The sequence below is a fragment of the Hyla sarda genome, chromosome 12 (genome assembly GCF_029499605.1).
Source record: "Hyla sarda isolate aHylSar1 chromosome 12, aHylSar1.hap1, whole genome shotgun sequence".
Classification (NCBI taxonomy): domain Eukaryota; kingdom Metazoa; phylum Chordata; class Amphibia; order Anura; family Hylidae; genus Hyla; species Hyla sarda.
The window spans coordinates 84363597-84384287 of NC_079200.1; the positions used below are offsets into that span (position 1 = coordinate 84363597).

At 44.0% G+C, this 20691-nt stretch overlaps 1 protein-coding gene across 1 annotated transcript in view; it reads right to left on the reverse strand.

Moving 5' to 3' along the window:
• PREX1 (phosphatidylinositol-3,4,5-trisphosphate dependent Rac exchange factor 1) overlaps nt 1-20691 on the reverse strand; it is a 129013-nt gene that overhangs the window by 91087 nt on the left and 17235 nt on the right. The gene's annotated exons all lie outside the window — the stretch shown is intronic.

Sequence of the window (20691 nt, forward strand, 5' to 3'; positions counted from 1 at the left end):
GTGATGACAGGAAGCTTCACCATACACATACACATGACAAGATTTGCAAGAAACCCTGCACACAGCCGTCCCAATGTACGCAAAGACACTTTTATGAGGTACACTCTGCTAGTACCGGGACAAACGTTCCCAAGTTCCCCGTAAACAGTGACATCCGGCCGCCATCTTCCTATTAGGGCTGCTACAAATGATTATGAGGGTCTTCTGTGTGTTTTAGTTAAAGGATGCATTGTGTGTTAAGAGAGAGTTTGTGGAGTCAGCTAGATGCTGAGCTTTGCGGAGGCTGAGAGGAGTAGCCTATTATTTGAATACATATAATAATTATTTTTTTTCTCTTGTAAGTGTTATACTCCCCTCCCTGTTTCTTACGTGTGGCCAGATAGAAGCGGGCAGCACATTCCCTGGTTGTCAATCCTACGTGCCCCCAGCAGGCCATTTAGTGAAGAGGGGCCAGCACACATAATCTTCCCCTTCCTGCATCTCCTCTCTGCAACTATTGCAAATCTGGCCTTTAGCACAGAGCCCGACAACCAGGGATGATAGCTGCAGAAAGGAGCTGCAGGAAGCAAAAGATGGTGTGTGCTGAGCCCCCTCTTCACTAAACAGGCTGCCGAGGACCACAGTTGCATATATACATAGTGATAATCGCTAAGTGTACGTGAATTTTTGAAACTGGCTGAGACCAACTAATCGACCAACCAATTAATCGATTATAAAAATAATTGAGAACTATTTTCATTATCGATTAGTTGCCTATCAATCAGTTTGTTGTTTTAGCCCTACTCCCTATAAACACCTTCTCCCTTGGGATGAGCCTCCTCTTCTGCAGACTGTCTAAGCAGCAGGGAGATGTGCGCCCAGCACCCTGAGAGAGGTTAGCAGGGATGAAGTGAGAGGGAGCCGGCTGAAAAGCAGAAAACTGTGTCCCTGTGCGGAGGGTCACATTCCGCTTTTTTCTTCACTACACCGGCAAGGATCATTGCCATCAGTGCCAGCCACACTACAAGCCTGCACAACAGATTATTGTGGGTGATACGGATGACAGATTCCCATATAGAAGGAGGAAAGAGTCTCATAAATATGAAAAGCAACACTGGAGCAGTTGCTCATAACAACCAATAAGATTACGTCTTTCTCTGAAGAGTCCTTCAAATTATTAAATTCAATGGTTTCCTAAGTATATCTCTAGAAAATCTAGACGATCCTAGAAGCCCCAGACAATCAGTATGGCTGCCACATACAGCCATGACTACAAGCCACTCACTGGATCATGTGGTCAGGATGTAGAAGGTATCGCTACTATCCTCATCAGCCGGTTCATTATATCCACCCAAATTTCTCCTAAATAAATCCTAGCAATGGAAATCACTTGAGGGACAAAACTCTTTGCAGAAATCTCCAGCACAGAACTAAAACTTGATGAGCCCGTCACAGAGACTACAGAGAAATGAAAGAATATCATCCATGAAAAGGTCTCCCAAGAAATAAAAAAAGATGACCCAGTAACCTGATTCAGCAGCTCAAAGAGATTCAGACCTACACAACTTGCAACAATGGAGCACATGACAAGGGCATACTATTTAGTTCACATTCACATCGGCCGCATCTTATTTAAAGGAAATCTGTCATCAGAATCACCCGCACTAAACCTGTTACACAGCCTTGTAGTGCGGGTGATCCTGATTAAAACGCTTCTTACCTGGTTAAAAATGGTTCAGCGGTTCTTCAGATATCTTTATTTTTAGTTTTCTGTTATTCCCTGGCTTGGGACTCAGTGGGAGGTGTTATCATTTCGGACTCGGCTATACGTCATTCTAGCTGGGCGGAGCTCATGAATATTTATGAAGTTATCCTCGTAGTCTAACTCCTTTTTCCAGGTCTGGTGGGGAGGGCCGCGTTCCGTACACCCGGAAGCGGCGTTCTCCCCCGACTTTTCACTCATGCAGCCCGTCTTCTTACTTCTATTAGGCCGCAGCTCGAGTGAAGCCGGGGGGAGAAAGCCGCTTCCGGGTGTACGGAACGCGGCGCATGCGCGGCCCTCCCCACCAGACCTAGAAAAAGGAGTTAGACTACGATGATAAGTTCATGAATATTCATGAGCCGGGCGGCCGCTCCGCCCAGCTAGAATGACGTATAGCCGAGATGATAAGACCTCCCACTGAGTCCCAAGCCAGGGAATAACAGAAAACTAAAAATATAGATATCTGAAGAACCGCTGAACCATTTTTAACCAGGTAAGAAGCGTAACCTGTAACAGGTTTAGTGCGGGTGATTCTGATGACAGATTTCCTTTAAATATAATCTGTGATATTCTGCTATACAGACAGGAAAAGAGCAGCAGCCACCATGACCAGGAGCCATGTCACATGATATTAGTCTGACAGATACTACCACCAGGGTTGTGTGTCTGGGGACCACCTTGAGGTGACCGCAGAGCCTCACATTCCAATATTCCATCTCTGCACCCGCTGTCATTCCCCAACACTCTCCAGAGGACTGGGACATCTGTGGTGACAAAGCATGGAAATACTTCTCTCACACACTACACAACATAGACTACTGCGTGCAAGGGATAAAGTAGGGGGTGTGCATTTCTATTAAATTGCCTTAAAAAAGTTTCTTCATTATGGAAAGGTGTGGGAACTTTCCAGACATTCTCTGCTTCTTGTCAGTGAAAGGCAACATTTTTCAGTGACTGAACATCTCTATTTCACAGGGTAATATGGAAGGGGATATCTGCCCAAAGTAAATATCAAAAAGAGTGAACCTCAAAAGTGCAAAAGAAAGAGGAGATGGACAATGGTTCCCTCCATACTGCACAGGCCCAATCTCAGGAGCTCAGCTGATCTGCTCTTTTAAGTTTGGGGAAAGAGTGGTACCAGACATGCCAGGGTCATATAATGCAAATATTAAGGTACGACATTAAAATTATAGATTTGTCACTGTCAGGGGCCTCCCAATATGAAGACACTGCCATCAACGGGTACACCCAGAGGAAGGAAACAGGCAGGTGAGGGCAGGCCAGAGCCAATGTGTGCATTTCCTGCCTCACTAAACCGCACTGACTACATCTATTATATATTAGAGAGTGACATGAAGATGATAAGGGTGATGAGGAGGAGTGTAATCATGAGACAGATGTGGGTGAGGAGGAGAGTGAGGATGAAGATGATGAAAGTAGAGGAAGAAAGCGAGGATGAGGAAAATAAGGATGATGACGAGGAGAGTGAGGATGATGAAGAAGGTGATGAAAGTAAACATAAGAGGAGGAGGGTGATGAGGAGGACAGCGAGGATGAGGAAAATAAATACAATTACAAGCAGAGTTATGATGAGCATAATAAGGAGAAGTATGGTGATGGATGAGGATGATGATGATGATGAACAACGGTGATAAGTAGAGTGAGGATGAAAATAAGGATGAGAAGGTGGTAGATGAAGAAAAGGATAATGGAGGGTCAGAAAGAGAAGGATGATGGGGGGGGGGGGAATTTCTCAAAACCTGTCAAGAGGAAAGATTGCTGAGTTGCCCATAGCAACCAATCAGATCGCTTCTTTCATTTTTCAGAGGCCCTTTTAAAAATGAAAGCAGTAATCTGATTGGTTGCTATGGGCAACTCAGCAACTTTTCCTCTGGACAGGTTTTGATAAATCTCCCCCAATGAGAAGGAATATAAAGCTAGGTTCACATTGATATTGTCTTCTGTCCCATTCAGATTTTTTTTTTTTCCCTCTTGAGTCAATCGGACCCTGAAACGGGTATGAACACAATGCACACTCACTTGAATGGAGTCCGTCGGGGATCTGGGAGTTTAGCACAGAAAAAAAAAATAGTGTATGAACAAAACTCTCCCCGTTCTGATGGGACGGCTATAGGAACTTCGAAGAGCAGAGTCCGACAGCAATGTGAACCAGGCCTAAGAGTGATGAGGAGGATGAGGAAGATAAAAAATGTGGTTGACAATGATATAAGGATGTAGTGAAAGTCTGTGCACCTGTAAACGTTTTCGAGTTTTCAGAGTTTATAACTCATCACAGAGAAGATTTTACAGCTCTCGGAACTTACAGTTACACCGGGAACCATTAGGGGATGAATATACAGTTCAATCAATAGAAAGCAATCTGTGTGAAAGGGTCAAACATTATATCCCCTTGAAATGCCTCATTCCACTCTGAGAAATAACTCCATGTCCCCTGGGGCACCCTCGGGCCAAGCCTTGAACACAGGGGAGAAGGACATTCATACCCCAGATAAACTCCAGGTTGGGACGAATGACAAGTCAGGCAAATAAAACCAAGTAAACCTAACTGCAGCCATATACAGTACTCATGCAGACAGCAGACACACCCTGCAGCAAAGACTGAAGAAACAAATGATTGACAGCTGACCGCTAAAGCTCCTCCCACAACAGTGTGACATTACTGGTCCTGGGGCTCCTAGAAGAGCCCCACACCTCCATCAATGATTCTACAGAGGAGGAAGGCCTGACACAAACCTGAATATAAACCTGCAACCACTACACACAACATCCGAAAAAATGGAGAAGTTCTTGATGAGTAAGTGTCTGTTCTGATGAAAAGGGGAAACACAACTTCAAGTTTCAGCAAAATTCAACACAACTTCTTCCTTAAATAACTTCAACCCCTCTTGTCCAAGAGAGCTATTTCCCATAAACCAGGGCATCCACAACAACCATGATTATGTTTCCAGGGACACAGATGATGTACCGTATTTTTTGCCGTATAAGACGCACTTTTTCTTCCCCAAAACTGGGGGGGAAAAGTCGGTGCGTCTTATACGGCGAATACACACCTATCGCGGCGGTCCCTGCGGCCATCAACGGCCGGGACCCGCGGCTAATACAGATCATCACCGATCGTGGTGATGCCCTGTATTAACCCTTCAGACGCGGCGATCAAAGTGGACCGCCGCGTCTGAAAGGAAAGCGACACTAACCCGGCTGTTCAGACGGGCTGTTCGGGACCGCCACGATTTCACCGTGGCGGTCCCGAACAGCCCGCCTGAATAGCCGGGTTAGTGCTTACAGGACACTGGGGGGGGACCTTACCTGCCTCCTCGGTGTCTTCTCCGTTCAGGGATCCCCTGTATGGCCGGCGCTCTCCTTCCTCGTCGTTGCGTACGTGCATCGGCGTGCGTAACGACGTGATGACGGCGACGGAGAGCGAGGATACCCGGCCGGCAGCAGAGACCTTCCGGAGCGACGGGGACAGGGCGACAGCGATGGAGCGACATCCAGGGCAGCGGTGACTGGTCCGGAGCGGCAGGGACACGTGAGTATTACCTCCTATGCAGTGGTCTTCAATCTGCGGACCTCCAGATGTTGCAAAACTACAAATCCCAGCATGCCCGGACAGCCAACGGCTGTCCGGGCATGCTGGGAGTTGTAGTTTTGCAACATCTGGAGGTCCGCAGGTTGAAGACCACTATTGGGTTCAAAATCTTTATCTTTTTAGATTTTGCACCTATAAATTGGGTGCGTCTTATACGCCGGTGCGTCTTATAGGGCGAAAAATACGGTATCTAATCGTATCACAGATGTATCTAATCGTACTGCCTTCTGAATCTAATTTTAGGTGTGATATTGTCTGCTATACATAATCCTATTGTGGTGGTCTTGGGTGTTGCAGTGATAGTGTAGGGTATATGGGTATTAACCCTTAATTCTCGTGATGCCAGGGTGAGGTTTCCTCAATGTAACGGCAGGGAGAAATAACAGAATGTCCACAGCAGATTTTATAAGGTAAACTTGAAGTAACTTTACTGCATATTTTATGCAACGGCATGGAACATAACAGTCTTTTGAGAGAGAGAACCGTAGTACAGGTTCCTCACAGGTTTGCTGGGACTCCGGGATCAATGAGCTTTGATGCTAGCCACTGTGCTATTATTTTTAGGAGATTTGAGTTTCTAGTAGTCACACAGGATGTAGTAGTTTGGGCTTGCATAACTCACGGTTTTGTGGCTGCTAGGTATTAGGCTTCAGGCCTAGCTTGAATTGATGAGGAAGATATGAGATGTGCTTTCTTTCATGTACAGGTCTCAAGAGAGTAAGAGAGCTAATTTAGTGGCTGCAGCACACTATTAAGGGGGTGGGACAAAGCTTATTGGTCAGCAGAACCTGTCAGTCCTGACCCAGTGAACTCTGGGTATCACGTGACCCAAAGGTCCTTAACCCCTTAAGGACTCAGCCCATTTTGGCCTTAAGGACTCAGACAATTTAATTTTTACGTTTTCATTTTTTCCTCCTCGCCTTCTAAAAATCATAACTCTTTTATATTTTCATCCACAGACTAGTATGAGGGCTTGTTTTTTGCGCGACCAGTTGTCCTTTGTAATGACATCACGCATTATATCATAAAATGTATGGCGCAACCAAAAAACACTATTTTTGTGGGGAAATTAAAACGAAAAACGCAATTTTGCTAATTTTGGAAGGTTTTGTTTTCACGCCGTACAATTTCTGGTAAAAAAGACATGTGTTCTTTATTCTGAGGGTCAATACGATTAAAATGATACCCATTATTATATACTTTTATATTATTGTTGCGCTTAAAAAAAAATCACAAACTTTTTAACCAAATTAGTACGTTTATAATCCCTTTATTTTGATGACCTATAACTTTTTTATTTTTCCGTATAAGCGGCGGTATGGGGGCTCATTTTTTGCGCCATGATCTGTACTTTTTTTTGATACCACATTTGTATATAAAAAACTTTTAATACATTTTTTATAATTTTTTTTTTAATAAAATGTATTTAAAAAGTAGGAATTTTGGACTTTTTAAATTTTTTTTCGTTCACGCCGTTCACCGTACGGGATCATTAACATTTTATTTTAATAGTTCGGACATTTACGCACGCGGCGATACCAAATATGTCTATAAAAAATGTTTTTTACGCTTTTTGGGGGTAAAATAGGAAAAAACGGACGTTTTACTTTTTTATTGGGGGAGGGGATTTTTCACTTTTTTTTTTACTTTTACTTTTACATTTTTTTACATTTTTTTTTACACTTGAATAGTCCCCATAGGGGACTATTCATAGCAATACCATGATTGCTAATACTGATCTGTTCTATGTATAGGACATAGAACAGATCAGTATTATCGGTCATCTCCTGCTCTGGTCTGCTCGATCACAGACCAGAGCAGGAGACGCCGGGAGCCGCACGGAGGAAGGTGAGGGGACCTCCGTGCGGCGTTATGAATGATCGGATCCCCGCAGCAGCGCTGCGGGCGATCCGATCGTTCATTTTAATCGCAAACTGCCGCAGATGCCGGGATCTGTATTGATCCCGGCACCTGAGGGGTTAATGGCGGACGCCCGCGAGATCGCGGGCGTCGGCCATTGCCGGCGGGTCCCTGGCTGCGATCAGCAGCCGGGATCAGCCGCGCATGACACGGGCATCGCTCCGATGCCCGCGGTTATGCTTAGGACGTAAATGTACGTCCTGGTGCGTTAAGTACCACCTCACCAGGACGTACATTTACGTCCTGCGTCCTTAAGGGGTTAAACCATAATACAATTCAATTAACCCCTTAAGGACCAAGGACGTACCGGTACGTCCTTGGTCCTGCTCCCGTGATATAACGCAGGGTTACACAGTAACAACGCATCATATCACGGCGGGCCCGGCGTCATAGTGAAGCCGGGACCCGCCGCTAATAGCGCGCAGCGCCGACCGCGGCGCCGCGCGCTATTAACCCTTTAGCCGAGTGCTCAGAGCTGAGCCCTGCAGCTAAAAGCAAAAGTAAAAAGTGTCGGTTAACTCAGTGGGCTGTTCGGGAAATCTCGGCATCCCGAACAGCTTACAGGACAGCGGGAGGGCCCCCACCTGCCTCCTCGCTGTCCGATCGCCGAATGACTGCTCAGTGCCTGAGATCCAGGCATGAGCAGTCAAGCGGCAGAATCATTGATCACTGGTTTCCTATGAGAAACCAGTGATCAATGTAAAAGATCAGTGTGTGCAGTGTTATAGATCCCTATGGGAGCTATAACATTGCAAAAAAAAAAAGTGAATAAATATCATTTAACCCCTCCCCTATTAAAAGTTAGAATCACCCCCCTTTTCCCATAAAAAAAAAAAAAACAGTGTAAATAAAAATAAACATATATGGTATCACCGCGTGCGGAAATGTCTGAATTATAAAAATAATATCGTTAATTAAACCGCTCGGTCAATGGCGTACGCGCAATAAAAATTCCAAAGTCCAAAATAGTGCATTTTTGGTCACTTTTTAGATCATTTAAAAATGAATAAAAAGCGATCAATAAGTCCTATCAATGCAAAATATATATACACACACACACATTAAATACCATTTATATGAGGCGACTAGGGGTTAGTCCTACAGGAGAGCCCTATTGACATGGAGGGACTCTGGCTGAGGGGACTTTAGACAAAGGGACAGGAGCAGGTCCTGTACCAGGACACCACACAATCATGTGTGATGTGTTAGGACTGTGCATTGTAGTGCTACTAGTGCTTTATATGGACAATTTCACCATCTTTATTCCACCATTTTTGCACTATAACCAGTAATTCTGGACAATAAATGCCGGACTGCATGATACACTATTCAGTTATATACCATATACCAATAATCCACCTACAGCAGTGTGCATAGTATTATTGTTTATTGCATGTGAATTTTACTAGACTATTCCCCCACACAAGGGCCCTGTGAGAAGATACTAGATGTATTTTAGAATATTATTTTTATAAATAATTCTATTTGATATTGAAGCACGGTCTCTGAATCAATAATTTATTATATACCATCATCAATACTATCCTTGAGGTTTGGGTTTCTTTTATATTCCCCTAAGTAGCTTTGATACCAACTTATCGTATCATGTGCGATACTAGCTTATCCTATATCGTGCGATACTCTATGTGGTATCTAAGCCTCTTATGCATGTCCAGGCTGTACCACAGATTATAGTTCTAACACAGATCTTCGTTTAAAAAAAAAATACAAAAAAATACAAAGAAGTGCATCTCATGTGCTGCACCCCTGCCCTGCAGAAATCAGCTGTAAACTAACAGGAAGAGTAGAGGAAGCTGTGTACCTGTCCTGCCCCCACTGCACCAAATACTTCAGACGTTCTTATCTGCCACATTAGATATTAGTGGAACCTTCTAGACCAGTGGTCTCCAAACTGCGGACCACCAGATGTTGCAAAACTACAACTCCCAGCATGCTGGGAGTTGTAGTTTTGCAACATCTGGAGGTCCGCTGGTTGGAGACCACTGTTCTAGACAATAGTGCAAAGCAGTAGATACCTCTTGTGTAATAGCACCCTACCTATCAAACCTATTCTGCTGTGCCTGGATCATCTACAGCAGTGGTCTCCAAACTGTGGACCTCCAGATGTAACAAAATTACAACTCCCAGCATGCACGAGTAGCCAATATTTTGCGACAGCAGAAGCTCCAATTTGGAGACCACTGCATTAAAGGGGTACTCCGCCCCTGGCATCTTATCCCCTATCCAAAGGATAGGGGATAAGATGTCAGATCGCCGGGGTCCCGCTGCTGGGGACCCTGGGGATCGCCACTACGGCACCCCGCTATCATTACTGCACAGAGCGAGTTCGGTCTGTGCGTAATGACGGGCGATACAGGGGCCGGAGCAGAGTGACGTCATGGCTCCACCCCTTATGACATCAAAGTTAAACAGATTTGCCAGAAAGTTAAACAGATTTGTAAATTACTTCTATTAGAAAAAATCTTAATCCTTCCAGTACTTATTAGCTGCTGAATACTACAGAGGAAATTATTTTCCTTTTGGAACACAGAGCTCTCTGCTGACATCACGAGCACAGTACTCTCTGCTGACATTCCTGTCCATTTTAGGAACCGTCCAGAGCAGCATGTGTTTGCTATGGGGATTATCTCCTACTCGGGACAGTTCCTAAAATGGACAGAGATGTCAGCAGAGAGCACTGTGGTCATGATTCAGAAGAAAGCTCTGTGTTGCAAAAAGAAAAGAATTTCCTCTGTAGTATTCAGCAGCTGATAAGCACTGGAAGTATTAAGATTTTTTAATAGAAGTAATTTACAAATCTGTTTAACTTTCTGGCAAAAGGTTGATTTAAAAAAAAAAAAAAAAAAAAAGTTTTCCACCAAAGTACCTCTTTAAATGGTCTAGGGAATGTGATAAATATGGGGCTAGTAAACATTTTCGTGAAATTTCACTTCAGAACACCACTTTGTATGAGCTCCTTCTCTGCGACTTGTGTGTGACTTTTTGAAATCCAGTTTTGTAAGCCAGGTCTGTTCTGGTGTAAGTCTATTGTGTAATTGAAGGCTGCGCAACAAATCTCCAATTTATTTTTATTTTATTTATTTTTTTTTTTGAAAAGTCGCACATCATAAATCACTGACCACTGCAAAGTAAAAAGCAGATTTCCTGTAAAACATCTTTTCAGTGAGAAACCGTGCAGGCCAGTGAAATTTTTGCAACAAAAATACACAAAAAAACCTGTGAGAGGCTAGGATTCCTCTGAGGTTTTTTCCCACTGGCAAAAACGGCAGGAAAAACTGCCAGAAAAACCACCACATCTTTTTCTGTCGTTTTTTCTGTGTGTGGAAACAGCCAAATTTGTCCCCTGTTGCAGTTTTTTTAACTGTCTTCAGGTACAACTCTCTGGGTCAGATGCTGAGCGCCCGGTCCACAGAGTGTAGGGAGATGAGAAGTGATGTACAGCATCACTACTCACCTCACTCGGCCGTATAGTATACAGGGGAGCATAGTGTACCCGTGTATACTATACAGGAGCCGGGAATCCCGTCACCAGACTGACAGGACTCCCTCCTCCTATAGCCCCTTTGGGCAGTATACAGTATATACAGTTATCTATAGATAGCTGTATATAGAAGCCGGGGTCCACTTACCTCCCTCGCTCGCTCCCTGTCCCTGCCGAGTCCGTGTAGCCCGCCCCCCTGATGATGACCTACAGACGGGAGGCAGAGTGGTAAGTCTGAGGCTTCACATTGTACATTTTGTATAATGTGAATAGACCCTTCTGGCAGTGTCTTCCCAGATAGGGAGACTCCAGCTGTTGCTAAACTACAACTCCCAACATGCCCAGACAGCCAAAGGCTGTCTGGGCATGCTGGGAGTTGTAGTTTTGCAACAATAGGAGGCTCTCTTTTTGGTAAGACACTGGCAGAAGGGTCTATTCACAGAGGCTCTCTGTTATGGGCGCTCTCCCCAGCGGAGAGCGCCAAAAATGTCCTAACCCATTTTTTGTGTTTTTTTTTCTCCTCATTTCAGATCCGTGTATGCAGAGGATTACAGCAGATTCAGAGGACTACTGCGGATGAACTGGATTTTTTCCTTTTAATAAAATGGCTAACGAGGGCTGTGCGGGAGTGTTTTTTAAAATCAAATGAATTTTCCAATGTGTCATGTTTTTTATTTTTTATTAAATTTTTAGGCTTAGTAGTGGAAGCCGTCTAATTGACGGAATCCATTACTAAGCCGGGGCTTAGCTTTAGCCTCAAAAACAGCTAGTGCTAAACCCCAATTATTACCCCCTTACCCACCGCCACAGGGGTGCCGGGAAGAGCAGTACCAACGGGCCTGGAGCAAAATGGCGCTCCTGGACCTAAGCTGTAACAGGCTGGTGTTATTTAGGCTGGGGAGGGCCAGTAACAATGGTCCTAGCCCACCCTGGTAACGTCAGGCTGTTGCTGCTTGGTTGGTATCTGGCTGAGAATAAAAATACGGGAAACCCTATGCGTTTTTTATTTAATTAATTTTTATTAAAAAATAAATAAAAATAAAAAAGCATATGGTTGTTCTTATTTTTATTCTCAGCCAGATACCAACCAAGCAGCAACAGCCTAACGTTACCAGGGTGGGCTAGGACCATTGTTACTGGCCCTTCCCAGCCTAAATAACGACAGCCTAGGCCCAGGAGCGCCATTTTTGACGCTCCGGGCCTGTTGGTACCGGCTCTTCCAGACACCCCTGTAGCGTTAGGTACCGGGGTACTAATTGGGTTTAGCGCTAGTTGTTTTTGGGGCTAACGCTAAGCCCTGGCTTAGTAATGGACTCTGTCTATAAGACGGCTTCCACTACTAAACCTGAAAATTCTATTTAAAAAAAAAAAAAAAAAAACATTGGAAAAATTATTTTATTTAAAAAAATTCTCCCACAGCTCTCGTTAGCCATTTTATTAAAAGGAATAAAATCCAGTTAATCCACAGAAACAAAAATTAGTTAGGACATTTTTTCCGTACAAACACAGCCTCACACCCTTACCAGCCTGGCTCCCGTCTGTAGTTCCACCCCTAATGAAGTCATCACTACGGGAGGAGCTACATGGACCCAGCCAGGACTGGAGGGAGGTAAGGGGACTTTGTCTTCTGTATACACTATATTCAGCTATCTATAGATAGCTGTATATAGTGTATACCGCCCAAAGGGTTAACCTACACTGTCCAGCAGTGTAAGTTAACTCTTTCCTTGCCGGGCTGGCCCATAGCACATACTCAGCAATGGGTTAAATGAGCCAGCAATGTGTATACTGTACACACATTGCAGGCTCACTGTAAGTTCTTGCTGGGCAGAACATGTACAACGTATATCTACTGCTCAGCATCAGCTGTTCTCCCAGCTCTGTAGCTGTGAGCCCCGCTGAATCCCGAAATTCACATCAGGACGATCGCAACAGGTGTCAGAAGTGACACTTGCTGTGATCTGTCCCTTACTGCAGGTACTACTGCTCCCAACATGGAGCACACTCTGCTCCATGTTGGGAGCAGTAGTACATCACAGCAGATTGTAGTGACTGGCAGTCGAACAAAGAAGTGGGGCCGGCCACCGGCTTCTATAGCTTATACCAGAGAATCGCAGTGGTTGTGAGAAGTGACACCTGCTGTGATCTGTCTATTAGTACAGGTACAACTACTCCCATGCTGGGAGTAGTAGTAGTAGTAGTAGTACCTAAAAAATTTTAAGTTAAAAAAAAAACACATTTTATTAAACACAATTAAAATACATTAATAAAAAGTTCTACAAAATTATTTATAAAAAATATATTTTTATAATGAAATGGCCCCTTTCTAAATTTTTTATATTGACGGCAAGATTTTTAGTTCTCTGTACCGCCCACATAAATTGATCTCTGTTTTAAAATTTATAAAAATGTTGTTCTAAAAAATATAAATTTCGTTAAATACAATTTTTTTTCTATCCCTAAGGAATCTTTTCTTATATTTTTTTTAACCCTACGAAATGGTACCCTACGAAATGTAACAAAAATAAATAAATATATGAATAAAAACCGCCTACATAAACGCCATGGTGTTTTTCTTGGCGTTTTTTCCCTCCCATAGACTTCTGAATGCCAAAATGAAAAATGCCAAGTGGATCTGGCATTTTGCAGTTCACTATTGACTTGCAGCTAACATCTGGCCGCTGCGTTTTTTTTTCACAGAAAAAAATGCTGCGTGTCAAAATGGGCGTTTTTATCGGCATTTTTGCATGAAAGATCTCAGTGGAATTCTAGTCTAAATCCCTTGATAAATTCCCCCCCCCCCCCCCTAGGTCTTGCAACAAGTAAGTAAGTGTAGATGCTACTTTGCAGTGGTGTACCTCTTGGTAAGTGATCACTGACTGCTAGAAATGCTGCTAACACACACCAAAAAGACATTTTGCCCAGTTGAGAGACTTTAAGAGGAGGAACATCCTTGGATTAAGAGAAGCAAGATGGTTGTTTTGATGAATTGCCCCCCACCTAGGCGGTTCTGACCAAGCTGTTAGGAGGTGTTGGGAGCAGTGGTTACATGAGGACACACTGTGAGAAGGCTCTAGATGTCTCAGACAGGTCACCCCCACCAGTAGAGAGGATCATTTCATCTGCTGACAAGCACAAGCAGCTCCCAGTTTCCATGTCCATCATCCAGACATAGGTGGCACCTTCATTATATACCCATCTCAGTCCGGGCCATGTCCCGACAGGGTACTAGAGCCTCCATTCAACTGTACAGTTTCTCCTTTCACTTTTAGAATGGTATAATTTACATATATCATCATTACATTCATGAATAGAAAGTATAATTTTGTTCCAATAAATCCTTCTTGGCGTGTTTTTGTAAGTGATTGTATACTAACATTTTTCTTAATGTTTTTATTTTGTCGTGACAAATTATGCATCACCACAACATAATATAATGTCCATGTCTTCAACATATACTAATATTATGTTGTTACTTTATAATGACACTTATAAATAGGAAATGTGCTATCACTGTGGTAAACAATCGGCCAACGTGACGTTGGATGTTTTTACCTGGTAATTCTCCATTATTTCCTTCAGTTTACCGTATACTCTGACCTGTTATCATCCCATCATGGTCCTTTCCCCTTTGGTATTTTAATAATGGCTGAATATATTTCCCTAGCATGTTGTAATCGGAATGGGTACTGACACTGCTAATTGACAGCCAGTCACGACCCCTTCATTGTTGTGGTCACCATGACTACAGGTATACTTCACTACGCGCATCTCTGTTGTGTTTCTTGCTGGTGCACCCAGAGTGCAGGCATGGCTTCTCCCAACATGCACACTGACTATATAACAACGCTGACGACGGACACTGACTGAAACGCCAGCTGTGATCCTTACATTGCTTGAAACGCAACCAGGTAAAAAATCCCCTGTGGTTCAGATGTAAGATATACTTGGACCAAATGCATGGTTATTGTTTACGGTCAGAAATACGGCTCCGATTACAAAATGTATCCAAATGGAGGAGTAAATTTTCATTTTGATCCATTTGTAATTCATAAATGGTCAAAGCTAGGTTCACATTTACATTTAGTCTTTCATTCATCTGCTGCGTTATTGAAACAGTAGATCGAAAAAAACGGAGCTGGTGGATCTGCTGCAGGCCGGCGTCATCCAACAAACCCCACTGACTTTAATGGGGCTATTTGGTGTCATTTGAATGGTCAAAATGGGGCTGCATACTGCAGGTATTTTGACTGTGACACGGGAACCTAAAATGAGCCTCTGATGCAGATTTGATCTGAGCCTAAGGAGTTAGTACAGAGGTTCCCAAACTGTGTCTCCAGCTGTTGCAATACTACAACTCCAAGGTAGCCTTTTTGCTGCTGGAGACACGCTGCTTGGGAAACAATGGTTTAGTAGGAGAACAGCATTTATTTGCGGTTACTACAGTATTAATCTGAGTTGGTATAAATGCATGGTTAATTTAATTAATAAGACATACTCCATTTACATGTAGTCTTAGGTATTTTTTAGTTAACTTTTTAAGGCCATGATTACATGGGAACTGTCAGATTCAAAATCTTTTTATATGTTGTACATCTTGGCAAAACATAAACCTTTCTAATATACTTCATAAGAAAAAATGATCATGACTTTGGGAAAAAACTAAATCTAGGGGTCCCCATATCATCCAGAACATAATCCTGTCCAGCTGCAGCATTCATTTTGTCCAAGCTGAAGCACAGGCTAGGACAAAGTCCAGTAAGTGAGGACAGGACTAGTACTCATCTGTGTTCACTCCAGTCCTATCCAACTGCAGGATGAAAACAGAGAGGAGAGGGTCACAGAGCAGCCTGCAGTGATTGGATGAAGAGACCTAGCACAGCAGATTTAGGGAGGAAGCTGAGTCATGCAGAGTAAGGACACTACGCTTCCAAAACACAGGATGAAAAACCAAGTGAGCAACACAATAAAAAGGTATATGTGAAAGAAATATAGGTGCTAGACACAAAAATGATATGTACATAATCAGAATTAGGTACTGAGTAACAACTTTTTGTGTGGAATATGATACACTTTAAAGGTTCAACAAATCCTTGGAGATTGTGATTCTACTCTTCATTGGTAGCACTAAGGTATAATATATGTAATTAAAGGGGTACTCCGCCCCTAGACATCTTATCCCCATCGAAAGGATAGGGAATAAGATGTCAGATTGCGGGGGTCCCGCCGCTGGGGACCCCCGGGATCTCAGCTGCAGCACCCACCTGTTGCGGCTTCCGGCAGCGTTGGATGCTCTCATCCTAACGGCTCCCGACCACGGTGACGTGAGATCGTGACATCACGACTTCGCCCCCGTGTGACGGCTTTTGATAGGGGATAAGATGTCTAGGGGCGGAGTACCCCTTTAATTTACAAGCATCATAAGAACTTTGTCTACGCCACCACTGAGCACCTAAATTTAAAGCGACCGGCATGATGACCATATTGTGAAAGAATACATGCAGGACAGGACATTTTCAGCATCATTTCCAGAGCCTACAACCACCACTGTGCACAAATGTTCCAGCAACTGTACAGACACGTAGCAGAGGTACTGGTCAGTAATATAGGGGACTATGGAGATATAGTGAAATATAAAAGTCTTATCCGGAAGGTGACGAACATTGTCCTTCCCAGTTCCCCTGAATCTGTGCTGCTTCTCCACCTTCCTATGTCTGCTAGCTCCATACAGAAATCCCTACTCAGTAACCTGCTCCAAGCGGCGCGTACGGTCATTCCCCGTAGGTGGAGAACTCTTGAGCCCCCTACGGTTGGAGAGTGGTTGGCGGAAATCTCACTGACCCAGAGAATGGAGGAATTGATGGCGGTATCCCCTGCGGAGAATGACCGCTACGCGAAAGTGTGGTCCGAGTGGTTGTCATTCCAATCATCCCCCCGAGTATAGCGCTTTGCTTGTCCCCGCCCCTACTTCATAGGAGTCCCTCATCCCCTCTTCCTGGCCCCTCCCTCCTCTCTGTTTTTCCCCCTTCACGTTGTTGTCCTTTGTGTCTCCCTCCCTGGTGGCTCTTGTTTGTGCACCCAATGTCTCCTTGTGACTCTACCTGCATTGTCTCGGTTCCTGCTCCTTCCTTTCTCTCTCCCTTTAGGACTCCTCTGCTATTTGATTCATGCTGGTTTCCACCCCCCTCCCTCCCCTCTTCTCTCCTGATTCTTTTTTGTATTCTCTACACTCCCTCTTGGGGGAGCTTCATAGGCTAATGACTAGTGTCTAATTTGCTGATTGTCTTACCATTTTTGTAATTTGGGTACAACTTGCTACCATTGTTTATTGACATATAGTTTCTCAGGATATTGCTCCTTCTGGATAAAGATGCACTCACTGCTATGCCCTTCTTGACACATTGGATGCCAGATGGGATTGCCTCCTTTTCTGGTACCATATCTCATCCTGCTTGATGTTGTGGTTCTATGTGTGTGTTTGACTTTTGCGTGCCTTGATAAGTCATGTGCTTCATTTGTACAATGTTATTTCTTTTGTTCTTTTGAAAATAAAAAAACCTTAAATTTGAAATATAAAAGTCTGATTTGATTCAGTAATGATACAAAATCTCGCCCCCTCCCCCCAGTATAATGTGTGGGAACCAGCTGTGGGGTCACGTGATCCTATAATATGACCTGCAGGATCAACCTATCAATTACCCATCCACAGGAGCTGCTCAATGATGCCTTTCTTTCTGCTGGTTGGGTGACAGCAGCCCCTCGGTGGCCAAAAGCCCCCTGCTTTGTGCCGCTCCAGGACACTTCATCCATGTAAACACTGGAGTATTTATTTTCAGACGTTCTGCTCTCAATTGACAGTTGATTCTTTGAAAAGCAGAAACAAAGGATCCAGTTTCATGATGTCGAGAGGGAAGTCAGGGGGATGGATACCAAGGAAATGTCCAGTCTTCCTTACTTCACTACAATGACTAGACACATCTCCAAAATCACTGCCCACAACTACTACCCACCCAACCCTAAAGGATCAGCACTGGAACCAAAGTCCACGGAAGACACTATCACTAAATAAGGAAACTGGCGGAACTGGTGGAATCATCTGCTCTGATGTCCCCCTAACAAAATGTTCTGCCTTCGAACATCCCAAAAAATCATGGAAGTCTACTATGATAACACAGCTTCTCCACAAGCAATCATGTATGGGCAAGGGTTTACATGTAATGGCGAAGATACAGTCATGGCCGTAAATGTTGGCACCCCTGAATTTTTTCTAGAAAATGAAGTATTTCTCACAGAAAAGGATATCAGTAACACATGTTTTGCTATACACATGTTTATTCCCTTTGTGTGTATTGGAACTAAACCAAAAAAGGGAGGGGGAAAAAGCAAATTGGACATAATGTCACACCCAGGGCTGTGGAGTCGGTAGATAAATGTTCCAAATCCAACTCCCCAGTTTTTTGTACTTCTGACTCCGACTCCCCAACTCCTCTGTATTAATATGCAAATGTATTTTTATACATTTCTTGAAGGAAAGAAAGGCAACATACATGTCATTACCACAGGACTACTGGCTGGGAAGCCAACAGCCAACAGGAAGGGGCATTTATTATAAAACATGATTTCCCTAGTAGAATCCCATAGTCATGTTTAAAGTTTAAAGGGGTACTCCGCCCCTAGACATCTTATCCCCTATCCAAAGGAACGAACTGGCTCTGTGCAGCAATGATAGTGCGGTGCCGCAGCGGCGATCTCGGGGGTCCCCAGCAGCGGGACCCCGGCGATCTAACATCTTACCCCTATCCTTTGGATAGGGGATAAGATGTCTAGGGGCGGAGTTCCCCTTTAAGCTAACAATTGAGTTTACAAGTTTTTATAGCCTTAGCTGAATGGCAGCAGTTTTTCAATGGTTTACAGCTTCAGTCTTGAACTATTGACCCTCCATTCCCTTTACTTATACAAGTGTCTAGTCCTGCAAAAAACATATTTACTTAATCCCTTATCAGTGAGAGGTTAGGTTACCCACGGGTTCCCTGTAACAGCAGAACACAACACTATGGAAAGTATAAGTATTGCAGCTCCTAATTGTGCGTTGCGTGCCATATAGTGAAGCACATGGAAAGCATGCTTCTTCACGGTCACTTAACATGTTCCTTTTTGTGGTTACGTGAGGCACTGCATGCATTGGTCTTTATTCTTTAAGTAGAGAAGTCATTAATTATAACTGTCAATTGGGACATTTAAACTTGCTTTTTTTTAAAAAAATTTTATTCCAATCTAAATTTTGTAGGAGTCAGTGCATTGTTTGCCGACTCCGACTCCAGGTACCCCAAATTTCGTCCGACTCCACATCCCTGGTCACATCAAACTCCAAAAAAAGGGCTGGACAAAATTATTGTCACCCTTAACTTAAAGGGGTTCTCCGGAGCTTAAACATCTTATCCCCTATCCAAAGAATAGGGGATAAGATGCCTGATCGTGGGAGTCCTGCCGCTGGGGACCCCCGGGATCATGCACGCGGCACCCCGTTTGTAATCAGTCCCCGAAGCGTGTTCGCTCCGGGACGGCTTATGGGCGACTACCGGGCGGGTGGCGGGTGACGTCACGCCTGCGTCTGACGTCACGCTCCGCCCCTCAATGCAAGCCTACGGGAGGGGGCGTGATAGCTATCACGCCCCCTCCCATAGGCTTGCATTGCGGGGCGGAGCGTGACCTCACACGCCACCCGCCCTGTAGTCGCCCGTAATCAGACCCGGAGCAAACACGCTCCGGGACTGATTACAAACGGGGTGCCGCGTGCATGATTCCGGGGGTCCCCAGCGGCGGGACTCCCACGATCAGGCATCTTATCCCCTATCCTTTGGATAGGGGATAAGATGTTTAACCACCGGAGAACCCCTTTAATATTTGGTTGCACACACTGAATAACTGAAAATCAGTCGCTTTCTATAACCATCAATAAGCTTCTTACACCTCTCGTCCGGAATGTTGGACCACTCTTTCTTTGCAAACTGGTCTAGTTCTCTCTTATTGAAAGGGCGCCTTTTCCCAACAGCAATTTTAAAGATCTCTCCACAGGTGTTCTAAATCCCATTGATCTGGACTCATTGCTGGCCACTTCAGAACTTTGAATAACTTTGGAACTTGTTTGAGGCTTTTTTTTGTTTTGTTTTTTTAAAGAATAATGTAGAGGTTCTTGTGTATGTCTTGTGCTTACCCGTTTTAGCTGATATGGCAGGCATGGTTTTTAGCCATCTTGATTCTATTTCAGAACAAAATGATTTTCTCATGCTGCCTACATTTTCCTGGCTTTGCAGAGAGAGGTGGTGTTGCAGTTCACCTAATGAGACTAACCTAATAATCTGGCTAGACTCCAACAACCAGAAGCCTAAACAGTTGATACTGACCCAAGACTGACCACTTCAACACTGACTTTTGTCATGGCTGTGTTCACATACAGCTATTTGATGTGCTTGTGTGTGAACAGTTTTATGTTCCCTGGCCAGGGAATAAATTAAAAGCCTTTGGCTTGCAAGCCAATAGCTCCCAGGATGTGTCTTTAAAATCAGCCAAGTCTAGCCTCTGGGCTGGTGATCGAGATCATTACATATGGACTTCCTGAAATCATGACATGCTGCTTTGGAGCTCTTGGTGAAACACTCTTTAGTTGAGCTTTTAATCTATCTCTGTCTTAGCATGCACCTTGGTTTTGGCCATGGTTATGTGGTATGCTCTTGGTAGATTTTAAGCTGTGTTTGTATAGTCGGTTTTAGGATTTGTATGTCCTTTCTGCTGTGTATCTATTCACACTGTGTTTGCTCTTGTATCTGTTTTCTGTGTTATCGCTCCATTGGGACATTCCTGTGTCTACTGGAGGCTCTGATCAAGAGATCCCTGTTACCAGTCCATGGGGACTTAGAG